Raw genomic sequence first — 15,710 nt, forward strand, 5'->3', positions numbered from 1 at the left:
TCCACACTCTTGTGGCCTGGGGTGTGGCTGAAAGACAGTCCATGATGACCAATTCCCTTAACCATTTAACAAACAAATAAATCAAAATGTAAGATGTAGTTTGAATTATTATGCTTATCTTTGTCACTGATTTAATATATGATGTATATGGTTTTGGTTCCTATTCTTTGCAACATTTCTTGTTTTAACTAGATAGCTTTTGTTCCTACAAGCTGACCATATTCCACAAAGGATCCCCGGCTAATTCTCATAACCTGTTTCTTCCCATTTCTTGAGGAGAGGCCTCATCAGTGACATCCCGTGTCCTGACAATATACCACAGAAAACTATATCCATGTTATATGCCCGACCATCATTCCTTCTTTCCTTTCTGTCCTTAGAAATGCTGTGCGTGTGCCTACTGGACTTGCACCTCTACGCCCATTTGCTTTGGCCCTGTACATCATGTTGCCTACATTCTCAATGGTAAACAAATCCTGGCATGTCCATCAACTTCATTTAGAGGGAATGTCTGTATAAGAAAAAAAATCTCAAATGCTGCCCCTCAAAGAAGGGCATTGCTGTATGGTTACCTAATCCCTGATACCCCTGACGCTCCTGTACCAGGGGCATTACACCTCTACCCCACCCCAGCGAGCAAGTAGTTTGATAAGTTTTTTCACAAATATATCCATCCCTTTTCAGATAACCTGTTTTTTTCTTTTTACAAGGTTACATGGGTATCAGAGTCAACCCAGCAGTTAAAGGATGCAACCACTGAAACAGATTCTGAACAGGGTACCTTCTCAGAATGTGCACAGGCACACACACACACACACACACACACACACACACACACACACACACACACACACACACACCTTAACTTAATTTGGAGAATGTAAATTCATCTACTGTATATCTTTAAAACATTCAAATTTTAAGAACCTTAGTAATTTTCTGAGTCACCCAAACATCCCTAGAGTATATAGAGTACTCCAATGAAGATGGCCTAAGTCTGATTCAGTGCAGATCAGATAGTACATAAACTCCAGCTGTCCATGCTTTTCACATGCCTCTTCATACTCTTAATACCAAAATCATCATCATCAAACTCTTTTTTTTTTTTTTTCTTTCTACTTTCTACATGGGTTTGAGGTGTTGGGCCACTGTCTTCACTTATCTAGAATCACTGCCAGTCCCCTGTCTTCTTCAACAGTCATGCCTGACATCACAGGTATTCTCTCACACAAGGCATACATCCCGTAGATTTCTTCCTTTCTCAAATCATCTTTACCAATAAAAACTCTGCTTTCCTGCACATGTGAAATAAGCACCACAATCAGTTCTCCTTTACCATGGGGCTACTGCTGCCTCTACTCCGATGCCCTCATTACTTCATCTGTCCCATATTGTGCATCCTACTAACTGTCTCAAGTTCATCTCTATTACCTCTTGTTCTTCTAGCTTCATCTGATCTTCCTTCACTGTCCAGGTTTTCATGCAGAAGTACTGCTCACACCACTGTTTTGTACACATTACTTTTCAGACTTTTTCACATTCTTCTGTCATGTACTAGTCCTGAGAGTTTGTCACAGATGACTCTTCTCATTCAGACATCACTTCTCTGCAACTACATATCCTTTATACCTAAAGCATAACATGTTCTGCTAATTTTCCCTTCTGATTTCTCCATTGCCTGCCATGACCACTGTTGTACTTAGTTACATCCCATGTGCCTTCAGTTTTGCATTCCAGCTCCCTATCATTTCAGAAATGTTTGTTCACAGTCTGCTTATAATGTCACATCATCTGCACAAAGTAGCTTTGTTGATGTATCCCCTCCAAACTGCTTGCTAATATATAGTCCATCATCAGCATGAACAGGAGTTGGCTCATGGCTAAACTCTGATGCATACCCACTCACCTGTGATGTTGTCATACACTTTCTCACAGTCTAGAAATGCACATTTGGACTCTTTCCTCATCTCCAACTTCTTTTGCACTGCCTTTCTCATAATGAACAATAGATCAGTTGTACTGCATCCTAATCTGAATCCAAACTGCTCATCTCCCATCTTGCTTTCTACTACCCTGCAGCATCTATATTACCCAATCGAACGTTTAGGATAGCGAATACCTAAATGTTGACCTGGTAATATCAAAACATTAAAACGGCGAACAACTGATTTAATGTAGGGAATGAATTCCCTCGGCCGCAAAAAAAAAATGTAAACCAAAATGAACTGGGGGCTTTGCTCCCCATATCCCCCAATGTGGGGGGCTATGCCCCCCACACCCCCCCCTAACTAAATATACCAACTCTGAGATCACTCTACAGTGGGGAAACTGGCAAAATCCACATAACGGCAAAGGGAATTCTTTCCCTACGTTAAACTGGCCGTTCACATTTTTTTTGCTTTTGCTATTACCAGATCAACGTTTAGGTATCCACTAACCTAAACGTTCCATCAGGTAATAGGAACTCTACCCTGCATATTCATTTATCAGTGATCCTTTCCAGCAGCTTTATGCAGTGTAGCAAACTCTGTCCACAGCTATAAAAGTTCCCTTTGATCTTGTACACTGACACTAGAATGCTTATTTTTCCATTCATCTGGCACAGAGCTGTAGCTAGCGTTTCTCTGATCCGGCACACCTCAACGTAAGCTGGGGAGCACAAAAATATGAAATGCAAATCTCCAAACTGAACACAAAAAAGAACTCTTCTGCTTGAATATGTGACTTGCTACAGTTAGAATAACACCCATGAAGTGCTTCAACACTTCAGCCCTGATCACGATTACAGTATCGGCATTCATTTCTGAATGCTGGCACTGAAATACCATCCCATCAGCCACTGATGATTATGCCCCTAAAACCTTCTGGCAGGGCAGTCTCCTCCTTTGCCCCATCCTAGTTGAACTTCTATCTGGAATGCTAATTTCTCTTCAAATAATTATGAGTATCATCAATGGCTATTTCACCCTTACTTCACCCAACATCTTCATTTTATTTTCAAACACAAACAGTAAAATTGTCACACAGACAAGCCATTTAGGAAAAGCTAGTGTCTTCACTGTGCAACACCTTAAATCTCCTGTAGTGGAGGCCCATGAGATATATGCAAATAACCCCTTAAGGACATACCAGTGTTTCAACTACATGGCTTCTGAATGCCCATGATTTTTACTTTCTTTAAAGTCTTTACTGCTGCATTCAAGCCAATAAAGTCAAATCCAATTTACATGACTTCATCTAACTAAGCCTGCTACTTTCTCTGACTTCATTTTCCTTAATGCTCTCCATGCTTTGAGTAACTAATCACTACCCCTACTCATAGCAATAAATCCCACCTCCCTAGCTCCCTCCTAGACTGGATTTTGGTCTCCCACCCCCAAAATGCCTAAGTGACCACTGCCCTGTTACAGTCATTAGACATACCCCTCACTCCACTAGGCCCCACAAGTATATTACATCCCGCAAACTATCAACCTTCTGCCCTGACTCATTCATAGACCATCTCTCTAGAATTAACTGGTCACATCTTACTACTCTCCTGCTTGATGAAGCTGTCCATTCTTTTAACACTACCTTCCTAAACATCCTGAATTCCCTCACCCCTCTCCACACAGTCAGAATCAAATCTAAAACTGCTCCTTGGCTTACTAAAGCTACTCCTGCCCTTATGAAAAACAGAGACAGGATGTGGAAATTATGGACTAAAACCAGGACCACCTCTCTACTACAAACTTATAAAGAACTCAGAAACCAAGTCAAAAAAACTCATCCACAATGACAAAAAAGAACTTCTACACTAACCCCCACTACCCTTAAATCAGACCCTAAAAAATTCTGGAACTCTATCAATCACATATTGTACCCTGGAAACCCTTCTCCTCCAAACCCTTGCCCAAACAACACACCAGATGAAACAGCTACCATTTTCAACTTCCATTTTATTGAATCTATAACCTCTTTAACTCTCTCCCCACTAGCAACAATGCCAACAACCCCTCTAACTCCTCTTCTCTTCCCAAACCCTCATATTCTTTCTCCCTCAAAGCTGTATCAACAAACTATATAAAATTCTTACTCTCTAAACTTAAACCCGGCTCCCCTTCTGTTGATAATCTACCCTCCTATTTCCTACAGATTGCTGCAAAACACCTAGCCTACCCAGTATCTGTCTTAGTTAGCCACTCTATTACTGAATCCTACATCCCCTCCATATGGAAAAAATTCTATACATTACCCATACACAAAGAAGGAAACTCCTCTGACATATCCAACTTTAGACCAATAGCTATGCTGTCTCCCCGCTCTAAAATTTTAGAAAAATGTATTCACAATCAGGTAATGCACTACCTACTTCAGGAAAAACTACTTGAACACACACAACACGGGTTTTGTCCCAAACATAGTATCACAGTAGCACTAACATCCTTCATCAATACTATATGCCTGGCTCATGATAACAATAAACCTGTCTCTTGCCTGTTCCTGGACCTCTCCAAAGCCTTTAACACAGTCTCCCATCCTCTTCTCTTGGCCAAGCTAACTAACCTAAATTTCTCTTCTCCAACTATTTCCTGGTTCTCAAGCTACCTCTCACATTGCCAGCAATCAGTCAAATGGCTCTCTGCTCACCCCCACCCCCCCCCACTGTGGAAATGGGAGTCTCCCAAGGATCTATCCATGGGCCACTACTCTTCAATATTTTTACTAATCTACTACACACCTCTTGCCCCCAGTCATCACTTGTACAATATGCTGTTACTGCCATCACCATTGCAGACAATCCATCAGACCTCCACTCTACTACCCAAACATCTTTCAACACCATAGAGACATGGCTCAGTGACAACAAATTCTCAACCCTAAGAAAACTAAGCTCTTACTCTTTCTCACCAGGAACCTCTCTAATCTCAAATCTACTTTTACTATTCTATCAAGCAACAACACAATCTTTACAGTCGAACCGAGCACAAAACTACTAGGAGTCATAATAGATGATTAACTTAAATTTGATCTACATGTGACAAACTGTATTAAAAAGACACACCAGAAACTCGGACACCTTTACCGCAACAAGAAATACTTAACCAACAGGGCCAAAATAACACTCTCACACATTTCTTCTTCCTACTTTATACTATACTATACACCTGTCACTTACTCACAAATCCGAACTCCACACTCCTCTCCAAACTAGAAACTACTTATAATAACGTGGCCAGATTCTCTACAAACCAAACCTATAAGTCTTATCACTGCATAACCCTTAAGTAACTAGAATGGCTTGAATTTCCCCTCCTGCTTCTACTACATCAACTACAGTTCATCCACTCCATCCTGTACTTGCCCTTCTTCTGTCCCAGCCTTACTTCTATTATATCCAAATACTCTCCTGCTAGACCACTACGCAGCTCTGACCAAGACCAAAACTGGTTGTCTACTCTATAACTGCAACCCCGCCATATCCTGGAACCAATTACCCTTAGAAATTAGGTCTATTAACCACCCTAAACAATTCAAAACAGCCACTCAAGAATACCTAAAGAAAAACTGGTTTTGCCATTGCACTCATCCCCCTGACCCTCTTTCTCCTGTGTATTCACGACCCCTCTCTCTCCTCTGCCCATCTTACCTTTACTCTTCCACAACTCCCTTTCACACTCCTTTTTCCATTGTCTAATTTTCCACCTGCACTTTCCCTCTAACATCTTCCTTTCATCTACTATTTTTCCTTCTCTCAACCTCCCATTTCTCATCTCTGGTCCCCAGTATTTTTTCTCCTATCTCCCTTTATTATTTGATGGTAATACACTATAAACATGTGTTATTCTGTTGATTTGACTACCCTTATCACCTGTTACTGTCTCTCCTCTTTTTATTTCTTGCCAGGATTAACCTAGTTTAATGCCAAAACCCCCCTGCATTGTACCTCTGAGTGTATATCTTAAGTTATTTTATGTTTGTTTCACTGAGTCCATCCTAGATGTGTATTACCTTTTCAAAATGTTTCTCTCACAATAGTGCCTCTTGGTTTTTTAACATCACTTCAATACCACTTTAACCATGTAACTTGAATGTATTTTAAGTCACTGTATCTAATCTGTAATTTTATCTCACTGTGGAGCTTTTCTCCCCAGGTCTCCGCTGAAAATGAGCCACTAGCTCAGTTGGGCCAACCCGGTCAACAAATGTAAAATAAAAAATAAATACTTCTACAAAGGTGGAGTTCTTCGTCCTCTTCCACTCTTGGTTCTTCATGGGAGACTATAGCTTCTGTGGGGTTTCTTCATTCAGCAGTTCCTTTAATTACTGTCCTCTGTACTGATGCTGGCATCCATTATGAAAGGTGCTTGACAACTATCTTCTATAACCTTCTGTAGTTGCCTTGCAACCTTATGGAGTTTTGTGCCATCTACTGAATCATCATCAATAGGAGACCAGATGGCATAATGGTTAAGATTTTTGCCTGTCACGCACAAGGTACAAGGTTCAATCCTGACCACTAGCCAGTGTTTACATGGAGTTGTCATGCTCTCCTTGTGTCTCTGCAGGGTTCCTCCCACCTATCAAAAACATGCTGTTTTCACCTCAAACTCACCCAAGAACAGAGTTGTAGGTAGCAGTGTATACTCTAGATGGCACCTACAGGGGAAAGAGTTGTACAGAGCAACAGCTTTCACCATCAGCTGTGGTGTGCAGTATCCTCAAGACAGGAGAAGATGGATCACATACTGCACACCATGTTAGGGTTGGCCACTTGATGGTGTAAATATTGAGTCTAAGTGATTTAGCCACGTTCGCTAATGTTGCCAAAAATGGGCATGGGTATTTGACGGTGATAAGTGGGTTGAGGACCAGGCCTACTCCAACCTATGCCAGGGACCCATCCTAATGATGGGAGGGGGTCTATGTTCCCCTATTGGACAAAGTGTGTCCAACATAAAGCCCAGCAATCCTGGGTCAACAAGCTACTGGTCAGCTGGTGTCCAGTTTCTCAGCTTGGATTACCTGTGATAATGCTGTTGGACAAAAGCTGGATGTAAAACCAATCTAGGTGCCAAACATGAACTAAGAATTGCTACAATCAGTGCAGGCTCACTGACTATTTGGAAGTGGATTACGTGATGGTAAGGAGGAGGTTGAACATCCTGTGTATACAGACGACAAGATGGAAGAGCAATGGAGCAAAGATATTTGGCTTGGGATCCAGAGTCTAATATTCAGGAGGAGGACAGGCTAGGAATGGTGTGGGAATTATGATGAGGGAGAGGGTACAGAAGACAGTGAGAAATGCCATCAAAATTAGTGACAGACTCAATCAGATTCCGGTGTTAAGGAAAGGGCAGCATTCATAATCTCAGTCTTTGCCCCACAGCAGGGTTGTGATAATGAGGAAAATGCTGCATTTACACAGCAGTTGCAAAACCTACTAGATAAAGCAGGACAACATGAGTTGGTGTTGATAATGGGGGAGCTGAATGCATGTATCTGGACAGACAGAACAGGATAAGAGGACTGCCTGGGTCCACATGCATGGGGCAATGAGAATAAAAAGGAGAGGCCATTCTAGACTTCTGTCTGACAAATGGCTTGATGGTGGTCAACACATGGTGTCACAAGATCACATGCAAGAGTGGCCAACATGCAACTCAGACTTCCTTCTGGTAAGAAAAGGGTACTGGTACAGAATCAGTGATTGCAAAGTCATCCTCAGTGAAACAGTCAGCCCACAGCAATAATCACTGGTTGTCAAACTCTGCTGCAATCAGAGGCCAGAGAAGGCTCAAAGGTCAACAGAGACTAGGCTGAAGACAATGAAGTTGGCTGGAGAAAAAGCAAAAGACTTCAAGGAATTACTCAGGGCTATAGCACCTCATGAAGAACAGGACATAGATGGAGTTGAAGGAGAACATCAGTGCCTCAAAACGGTATGTGTGAGCACTACAGAACAAACAACCAGCCAAGCCAGGTAGGAAAATAATGGACATAAAGAAAGCTGGTGGTGGAATGCAGACATCCAGGAAGTTATCAAAAGAAAGAAGGCATTTAGGAAAAAGTAGAAGATAGAAAAGACAGACAAAGCTACAAAGAAATACTGGTTGGTTAAGAAAGAGGCTAAAAGATAAGTTGCAAAAAAACTAAGGCATCAGAGGCACTCGACCAGCTTTTGGAAAGTGTCTCAGTAGATAGCAGAAAGGAAATCTAGTGGGCTGCAAGGCAAAGACAGAAAGCTAAAGAAGACAACCACACACCCATCATAAGGGATGCCAGCAACAACCTGATCACCAGATCACAGGAAATGAAAGGCAGATGGAATGAGTACTTCCAGCAGCTTCTGAATGAAGAAAACCCATAGAAGCTGCACTGGTCCAGACACAGCCTTCAATGAAAGAAGAGGAGGAACCCTCCCCAGAAGTAGTAACAGCAGCACTGAGGAAAATGAAGTCAGGAAAAGCAGCAGGATCACATGAGGTCATGGTAAATATGATCAAGATGTTAGTTGAGATAGGACAGATATGGCTCCTGAGGGTACTCATAGCACTGTGGAGAGAAAGACATACCCCAGATGACTGGAGAATAAGTATACTAATGCAACTGTAGAATAACAAAGGGGGCATCCACAACAGTAGCAGTATAGAGGTATCGAAATTTAGTCATACTGCAGGAAAGTTCTGGAGAGGGTTACTGACAGATGAATACACACAGTAGTAGAAAGTAGGATTGTAGATGAGCAGCTCAGAGCCAGATCAGGATGGAACATAACCAGCCCAATGTTTGCAGTGAGACAGATATTTGAGAAGAAGCTATAGATGAGGAAAAAGTCCAGCTGGGCATTCCCACACCTGGAGAAAGCATATGACAAGGTCTCAAGAAAGCTGATATGGGCAGTCCAGTGATGGTCTGAAATCCCAGAAACATTGGTAGACTTAGTGCAGGTTATGTACAAGTACCCAAGGACTCAAACACGAACAGTATTCTGTCTCACGTAGGAGTTCCCAGTGGGAGTTGGTGTGCATCAGGGTTCAGATCTGATCTCACTGCTGTTCACATTGGTGATGGACTACATTAGCAAACAGGTCAGTGGAGACAGATCAACAAAGCTGCTGTATGCAGATAATGTGGCACTGTTTACAGAAAGACTCTGTGTAAGAACTTCAGCAAAGGACAGGGGAATGGAATGCAAAACTGAAGGCCCATGGGGTGAAACTGATTACAGATAAGACAGTTGCAATAGCAGCAAATGGAAGAAATCAGAAGAAGCTGAGAAATGAGACAAAAGGGAAAATAGTTGAACAGTTTAACACTTTCAAGTATCTGGGACGGTTGGTTAACCAGAAAGGAAATCTGAATGAGGAGGTCAAAGCTAGAATCAGAGGGGCTGCAGCCAGTTTTCACAGAGTGCTAGGGGGTAGTGTATGGCAGAAGAATGACAAAAAAAGCTGAAAGTAAGGTGTACATAAATGGTGGTGTGACCAATACTACTGTATGGTACAGATACCTGGGCAGTAAAGCCAGAGTAGTTGAGTAAGCTAGAGCTGACAGAGATGAAGTGCCTGAGATGGGTGGTAGGATGCACACTGTGAGGCAGATGAAGAAAACAGGACACCAGAGCAGAAGCCAAAGTAGCTCCAATTGCCAAGAAACTCAAAGAAAACAGATTACAGTGGTTAACGCATATATGCAGAAAAGCAAAAGGCAGCATGGTGAGGATGATTTGGGATATACAGGAAGAAGGCAAGAGGAAACAAAGGTGGCCAACAAAGAGGTGGATGGATTGTGTGACAGAAGACCTGTGACAGTCAGGCATGACTGTCAAAGGAGATACAAAAGTGGCACTGAATCGAGAGAGATGGTGACACCTGGCACAACACTTAGCTCCAATGTAGAAAAATGGAAAAAAGGGGGTTGATGACTGTGATACCCCCACTCTGGGCCAGTAATCAAGGAGGATCAATCCTCACCACTGACACTGGAGAGGGATATTTACTTGGAACAAAAATGGATACACCCAGTATTTCCAGATGCAGCTCTCTGCATCAAGCACAATTTCCCTTAAACGCACACAGGGAACACACTCAGCCCATGTCTGGGTTTCTCTGTCTCTCCCCAAGTCCCCAGTAAGGCTCCCCACTGGCACAGCTGGAGAGTTAGGTCCTCTGCAGAGTGTTCAAGCCAAGTCCTTCAACACTCTCAGTGTTAAACCAGTGCTTCATGTCCCTGCTCCAAATAGTTGATGCACACACTCTTTGAGATTTGATTTGCACACATGTGTACAAGCAAACACACACACAAACACACACACACACCTGGGAAAGGCTGGCACAGATTTTATAACCATGCCCCTTCTGCCCAGACTATATGGTAGTTACTGCCTCCAGACACTCCCAAGCCAGGTACTCTAAGGCTCTTACAAAGGTATCCAATTATACTAAGTGAAATTAATATTAATACAAATGGTAGTTTGACCAATGCAGTTAGGCTTTCAGGAGTGGCCACAGAGTCAACAAACAGATATGAGTACTCGCAATGGTTAAAATATTCTCTAAAGGACTAGCCACAATGAAAAGCTTAAATATATTTAATAATAAAAGAACATGAAAATACTGAACATCTATTTACAATAAATACCACAGTTTCAACCACAGGAAATATTAATAACACACAGATAAATAGATGAACACACATACAGAAAAACAGTACTTAACTAATCTCACTATATTTTCCTGACTAATCTAAGGAGTTTCTATTCCCTGGTCACTTACTAGCACAAGGCAAGATGAAGCAGATGAGTGATCCTTCACCTAGTATTAAAAATTATTTTCAAGATGGATTCAAGAATGGCACTACATACATCTGGTCATCTGACTCCTGGCTCCTATGCAACCACCCATTGCTAGAAACTTCCAGGATATAACATCTATGTGTCAATAATACACACACACAGAGCCTTCATAAAATCTGCTGCAGCTCCTGGAAGTCATTAAACCATAAAATACTTCCACTCTTCTTACAGGAGTTAGTAGACCATACTTCTTACAGACACTGCATCTCTGGCTTCATTCAAAACTGTGGGATAACATCTTTATGGCCTAGCAAAACTGTGAGATAACATATTTACGGCCTAGGCCCAGTAATTTAATTTTTTACTATTTTTAAAGTTTGAGATTAACCTCTTCTCTTCCAGTATCCTCTGTTAAAACATGCATGTTTAATCAGTTACAATAATGCATGTACATTTCTTTTTCTGCCCAGCAGGACACATTGTTGATACAGTTTTAATACAAGCAACTTTACAAATACATTTTCCAACACAAGCATCTGTACAAATCAATTTGATATTCAAATTACATACAATACCTTACTAGATTCCAGCTAGCTGTGCTGGCATATGTTACACATCCACTATCCTACTTCTCCTAGCATAGATGGCAATACCACATATCATCTTAATGACTATTATGATGATGATGATGATGATGATGACGACAAGTGTGACTGCTCCTTAGCCTCTTTGCTAGCTAACCAAGATTCCTTCTTAGCCTGGGTGCAACCTTTCCATTTTCCATCTCTTCTTGCACTCTTTTCGTTTCATAACTTCCACCACCAGCTTTAATTATGCACAGTATTTCCATACATGGCTGAGCTGCCATTCTTCTTCGTTGGCTCCATCTATTTCATCTTCTTCCTGAGTTGCTACAGTCCAGAGTATTTCCTTAAACAACTGTGCTTTCATTGTAGTTAATTCCTAGGTCTTCAGACTAGTTTTTAATTAACTTATAGCCATCTGTGAGCACTGCTTGCTGATGATTGTAGCTGCCAGCGGTTTATCCTGAGGCCAACTGTTTCATTAGGGATAACTTTGCAATCTCTGTGTTTACTCTAATGCTCTTTCCTTATTAGGAGTAAATCTACTTGAGTTGTGTGCTGACTACTCCTCTCTGTTATCATGTGACTGACACTCTTGGCAAACCTGGCTACCACAACACAATTTGCCAGATAGAAGTCACCTATTTTTTTATTCCTGTTGCCTCACCTAGGCAGACCCAGGCAGACTTCATATCATATTCTGTTTTTCCAGATATACGCATTAAGTTCCTCATTACCAAAAGTGTTTCATGTTGCCCTTATTTGCCTAGGAGGTCCTACAACTGCTATCTGAATGCCCATTTTCCTCATCATCACAGCTGTGCTGTGGAACAAAGGTATTACAGTATTGGAATCTCAAACAAGATTGAGACACCAGCTTAAAAAATCTACTCCGAGCAACATGTATGAACAATTTTTTATAGGAATGTCAGTGGCTTTAAAACATAACTGGAATTAACAAAAGAACAAAAAGCTGCAAGAATATGCAATGTCTGGCTAAAAACACATCAGCTAAGATAAAATAGTGCTTATACAGAATTCTTCTATAAAAAGCATAATAATCAATATAAATTAATATGTACATTAATTGAATTAATTCCTCTAAAAGTCAGATGTAAACTAGCTCTAAGTCCTTGCAACAGCTCTCAGAACTGCAAGCCTGCTACTAGGATAAAAGCATGAAAGGGTCACAGCAGACTGGAAGAAAGGGTCACATACTGAAACATAATTTGATGTATTTTAACAGCAGTGAATGGCTCTTCTATTAGAACTTAATAAACATGTATTAATCAGTATTTTGTCTCTCTATCAGAAACATTCTTAAAACATACGGGTAGAAAATAAAGAAAATGTAAATACATATTATATAAAATGTACATATATATCTACAAACATCAAAGGATTAGAACATGTGTATTGCTTTTACTTCATATGCTGATAACAGAATAAAGGACAGGAACAGATGTGTGTTGTATATATGATTTTTTAATTAAACTTTTGTATTACTTCATATGTTGCAAACTTTCATTAATTCTTAATCATTGAATAGTAACAGCAAAACAGATACCAAATACAGTTGTAGTAACAATGAATAGTCTTTCTTACTAGAAAGATTAGAAAAATAACATGATAAATCGGAGCAAGGAATGCTTGCATCTGTATCCTTTACAAAAATAAACTGTCTCGGTAGCATTTCTGAAAATAAATGCAAGACCAGATTAAGACACAGTGTAGTAATACACTCTTCCCATTCAAGGAATAAAAAATAACATTATTTTATACATGAAGGCATTATGCAAAATAGAAAGGCAGGACTGCATCCTTTAAGTATAAATACCATGTGTCCAGTTGCAATCCTTGTCATTTACATTGAAAATAAACCATACTGACCTGACTGTTGTGCTTTGCTTATTTGCTTGTTATTCTAACCACTTGTTATTTTTCCTCATAGATGCAGTCCTTGTACATACTGGTACAATAGGCCAAGGTTATGACGAACTCTCTGTCTTTACACTGCAGTACAATTGACAGAAATCTGTCACTCATTCTGACTGCATCTCTCACTGTCTTCAAAATAATCTCTCTTTCTCGCCACAATTTCTACAGTATTTCTAGACTGTTCTCCCTCAAGAAGTAGATTCTAGATCACAAGCCAAGTGACTTTGCTGCACTACCCCTCTACCTTGTCTCCTGGATATATATTTTATCCAGTTTCTACCTTACATAATGCCATCAGCTTCAAGGCTGTATCCTGTATTCAGTGATTTTACATAATACAATCACATTAGCAATTTATTTATTTATTTATTTATTTTACATTTGTTGACGGGGATAGTCCAACTGGATGTATGTCCATTTTCAGCGGAGGCCCAGGGAGAAAAGCTCCACATTAAGACAATTTACAAGACAGAAATCTTGACCATATACAATACAGATAATGTCAGACAGGTAAAACATTTCAAATACAGGAACATTTATATAGTACTGTTACAGTAACATACCAACATACCCGACTAAATAAGTTAAATATTTTGAGTAAAAGGATTAATAAAACATTTTTTTTGAGGGTAGCATTGTTTATAAAGTTTACCAGGTGAGCTACTACAGTAGGAATTAAGAGAGAATATCAGAGCACCTAAAATAGCATGTTAAAGATAGATAGTAAAGAATGGTCCTGCTAGGGGAGAAAGTGTCCGTCAGGATTTGTGCATGGGCAAAGCAATTGGGCTTTAAGGAAGATTCTTAACTGCTTCTTGAAAAGTGGGGTAGAAGAAAGGGCTGTTAGTTCAGTTGGAAGTGTGTTCCAAGAGTTTTCAATAGAGTTTGAGAACAAGCTATCTCCAGATTTGTTGTTGGACTTTAGGGTAGCTACTAGTACCTTATTAGCTGATCGAAGGGTTGTTAGATTTTTATATGGGCAGATAAGGATAGATAGTATGAGTGTATCTGTGGGATGGTGTAAGATCTTGTGTATAGTAGTAAGTTGCTGGAAAAGAATCTGGCTTTGCAATTCCAGCCATCCTAGCAATTTAAGATTTTGGCAGTGGTGGGTTCGAAAAGGGCCACCAGTGGCAAATCTAGCCATGTTATTATAGGCTGTTTCCAACTTATGAAGATTACTGTTGGTATAGACTGGGGATGCATAGAGAAGGGTGGAGATGAAGTGAGTTTGGGCAATAGCAGTCCTAGCTAGAGGTGTGAGATAGGGTTTAAGTCTGTAGAGGAAAGCAAGATTTTTATTAACTGATTTAATGGTTAGGTTGATATGTGTGTCGAAGTTTAGATTATGATCAATTGTTGCACCTAAAAGTTTGGTGGTTGTGTCCAGAGTTATTACAGTACCATTATTAGATGTAATTCTGAATTTGATAGTAGGAGACTTCTGAGTGGGAGAGAATAGTACAAATTTAGTTTTTTAGGGGTTAAGGAGGAGACAGCATGGATGGAACCAGTTTTCAACTAAGGTAAATACTGCTTGGGTACTCGAATTAAGTCCAGCAGGTGAGGAGGCTGAACATATTAATGTCGAGTCTTCGGCATATTGTACGCAGGTGGGTTGTGGAAGGGAGATCATTTATGAAAATAGTGAAGAGGAGGGGTCCCAGAATAGAGCCTTGTGGGACTGCAAGAGTTATAGAGAGAAGAGTAGATACTTTATTTTCCCAGAGGACTGCTTGTTGTCTATTTCCTAGATAGGACTTGAACTAATTAACTGTCTGGGTATCTAGTGAAAGTGATTTGAGTGAGTTTAACAGTAATTGATGATTAACCATATCAAATGCTTTTGAGAGGCCAATAAAGAGGGCTGAGGACAGTAAGCTGTTGTTACGATTTTTAGTAATGCAGTCAGAAAAGGATAGTAGAGCAGTGGTAGTACTATGGAAAGGCCTATAACCATGCTGGCAGTCAACTAGCAGGTGGTTTTGGAGGAGATGATCAAGTAGCTGAATACATCTCTCCATAATTTTTGCTAAGGGGGAAAGTAGGGCTATGGGGCGGAAGTTTGAGAGTTCATTTGAGTTCCCACCCTTATGCAGTGGGATAATATATGAGACTTTCCAGAGGGATGGGATGGAACTTTCTGTAATGGTTCTGTTAATTAAGATGGAAACAGGGTAGGCAAGCACTCCAGCTGCCATTTGAAGGTATTCAGCTTGGAGGTGGTCAGCTGATGGAGTGCATGGTTTAAGCTTAAGAAGTAGGGAGTGTATGAGAGATGTTGGGACAGGCTGCAGTTGTAATACTTGGGGTAGGGTGGTTGGCAAGGATGAGTCAGTGGTTGGCATGGATGAGTCAGTGGTGGTAACAGGTGGTAAGGTATTTGCTAAAGATTGAACAGTTTCTGA

At 40.6% G+C, this 15,710-nt stretch overlaps 1 protein-coding gene across 1 annotated transcript in view; it reads right to left on the reverse strand.

The window, feature by feature from the left end:
• Nucleotides 1–15,710, reverse strand: part of LOC122815880 (E3 ubiquitin-protein ligase MIB2-like) — a 782,860-nt gene that overhangs the window by 554,444 nt on the left and 212,706 nt on the right. The gene's annotated exons all lie outside the window — the stretch shown is intronic.

Source organism: Protopterus annectens, chromosome 11.part0 (assembly GCF_019279795.1).
Source record: "Protopterus annectens isolate FY-2018-M chromosome 11.part0, PAN1.0, whole genome shotgun sequence".
Lineage (NCBI taxonomy): Eukaryota > Metazoa > Chordata > Ceratodontiformes > Protopteridae > Protopterus > Protopterus annectens.